The sequence below is a fragment of the Protobothrops mucrosquamatus genome, unplaced genomic scaffold, assembly GCF_001527695.2.
Source record: "Protobothrops mucrosquamatus isolate PMUCROS unplaced genomic scaffold, P.Mucros_1.0 scaffold160, whole genome shotgun sequence".
NCBI classification, from domain to species: domain Eukaryota; kingdom Metazoa; phylum Chordata; class Lepidosauria; order Squamata; family Viperidae; genus Protobothrops; species Protobothrops mucrosquamatus.
Genome location: NW_015386524.1, coordinates 1,114,263 through 1,117,199, shown reverse-complemented (window position 1 = coordinate 1,117,199; position 2,937 = coordinate 1,114,263).

Sequence of the window (2,937 nt, the reverse complement as noted above, 5' to 3'; positions counted from 1 at the left end):
TTGTATTTACAGACATTTGCAATATCCCACAATCGTGTGACCACATTTTACGACAGTTTTGTTGAAAGCCAGCACTTACTCCCAGTTTTTGGCAAAACTGCACAATAGTGATCAATGAGTTCACTTCACAATTGCAGTGGTCGTCTAAAAACCACAATGGTCATCTTCTGACCATGATGTTCACATTATGACTATGGCATTTATGTTGTGAGCATGGCATTCACTTAATAACTGCCACAAAATTTTTACTACCGTAAAACTAGATTGGCCATGTGTTTTACAATCATCATGAGTTTACAACTGTAATAGACAGATTCTATCATGATCATATTTCGCGGGCTCCCTGTAATGGAGTTGGGATGGTGTTTGGTGTTTGATGAATGGTACATGAGAAATTAGTTCTAGACTGAGAGAGATTCTAGAAAAAGGAAAAAAAGGAAGGAAAAGAATCAAATGGATAATTGGGTCTAAAATAGCATGACATAGAGGAGTGAACATTTTATTTGGTTTTTGCTTGTTTAGATTTTGCTACCTCTATTCTTAGTTGAAAGAATGATCTACAGCAAACATGTTAAACTCAAGGCCCAAGGGTCGGATCTGGCCCATCATGAGTTTAGATCTGGTCTGTGGGGCTGCCCTGGAGATGGCAAGGCGTTGCCCCCCCACCTCAGCCCTGGCCCAACCTAGGTCGGCTGGGTGCTCCCCCTGGTTACACACACAGGAAGCGGCGAGTGGCGAGCAGCTCACTGGCCACTCAGCCATTCATAGGCCTGCAATGACAGCCAGGTGGATGGGAACCAGGAACTCCAATAAACCACACTTGGCCGTGCCCCACACACACTTGCACACCTTGGGCCCCTGCAGCCCATACACGCAGGTGGGTTTAAGAACAGTGGCTATCAGGCTGGCCCTTAAAGCAGCAGGCAGAGGCAGAGGCAGAGGGGAGGCATGTGATTCAGCTGGGCAGGATACGCTAGGCAGGATACACTGGTCCTTCTTGTTAAGTCCTGGGAATAATGGCGCATGAGACGATTCATCTTCAACAAGTCTTTATTGTTTGCTCCACTCTCGAACAACCAGAGCAGAGGCACGCAGGCCTCTATTTATACCCTCTGATCCCCGGGCAAGTTCAACCAATTATGAGGCGGGCTTTTCCCGCCTTGCGCATGCGCACAAGGCAGGCACCGCTCAGTCTGGTCCCGGGCAGCTTCTGCAAATGCCCGGGACTCTTGCAACGTCCCGAGCCTGCATCTTGCAGGCTCAGGACACAACACCCCTTTCCCCTGGATGAAATAAGATTGCGCCCACATGGACGCCATCCTATAGATGGTAATCTAATTAATACTAAAATAAAGTTACACAATGTATAAGGTGTGGGACTGTTCATTTGAACCAGATCCAGTGACTCCCCCCGACCTTGTTTTACTTAAATACAACCCGCCAGTACATTCAGTCAGCTCTCGCTATGTACCTGTTCACCGTACATAATCGGCTAGGTATTTGGGAGGACCTCTTGCCCTGAGTGACCTTCTCAGACCTTTGTATTGTTATCTCCGTGGCCGCTTGCTCTAGGTGAAGTGCCCTGTGAATGACCAGTGACTTCAGCTTGGCTTTCCAGCCCGTCTCCTGTAATTGAGCAGTCCGGGCCCTGTTGGTCGTTAAACCTGGTTGACCAGCCTTCAATGGAGTTATCTAACCCCTGTGAGTACATTCCCGTGTTCCCTGAAGGGATGTAGGATTCCTGGCTCATTTCTGTAGTGCTAGGGACTAGGGATGCCTCCCTGTTAGCCCTGATGCATGAGGACAACCTCCTCTGAGCCCTTTCAGCATGGGACGTGTTCCCCCTTTGTATTGCCTGCTCTCTTGCATGTTGTGAGTTGTGAGTATGCTCCCAGGTCTTCTCCGTGTCTGGAGTATTGTTTGATAGGGGTGGATAATTAGTCTGCCACCGGTGGGACTCCCAGGCTGGAGTGTGTGTGGGGGTGTCTATGTACTCCCCTTCCCAAGAACTGCTACCAGAAGCCCCCGTGGAAGTTGGGTGTTGAGTACCCGTTTCCCTTTCCACAGCCAACGTAGGCTGTTGATTTTGAATCCCAGAATGCATTTCCCATTCCTCCTCCCCCCAGAGGAGACTGAGAAGGAACCATAGGCACATCCCACCTCACACGTAATTGATCGATGTGGCGGCGAAGCACGCGGCCGTCTGGCAGGGACACCTCGTAAGACAGAGGCCCCGAGACTTTACAGACCACAGCCGGTACCCAAAGGTGGCCAGGCCCGTAATTCCTGGCCCAGACATGATCACTTTCACAAAGGACCCGTGGTGGGTGTGGCTGAGACACCTGAGCAGCTACACGTTCCGGATGCAGCCTGTCCAATTTAGTCACAAGCCGACGACCCCAGCGGAGTTCAGCAGGGCACTTACCCGTGGCAGTGCACGGAGTAGTACGATGTGCCAAAAGAAAGTCAGCCAACCTGTGATGCCAGTTGCCGTAAGTCAGCTTCTTGAGGGCGTCCTTGGTGATGCGGACCATCCGTTCAGCCAGACCGTTGGTGGAAGGATGGAAGGGAGCCGAAGCAGCATGGCGGATCATGTTGGTCCGAAGAAATCCCTGAAACTCAGTAGAAGTAAATTGAGGACCGTTATCCGACACTAGAACATCTGGCAACCAGTGTGCAGCAAAAATGTTCCTCAACACCTGGATAGTCTTGGTGGCTGTGGTAGAAGACACAGGCATGACCTCCAGCCATTTGGAATGGCTATCAACAACAACCAGGAAGAATTGACCCTGAAAGGGCCCAGCGTAATCTACATGTATTCTAGACCATGGAGTGTGTGTTTCCTCCCACCTGTGTACAGGGGCCTGAGGCATTTCAGGTCTGGACTGTTGGCAGGTATGACATCCATGTACTTGGGACTCGATGGCCCGGTCAATG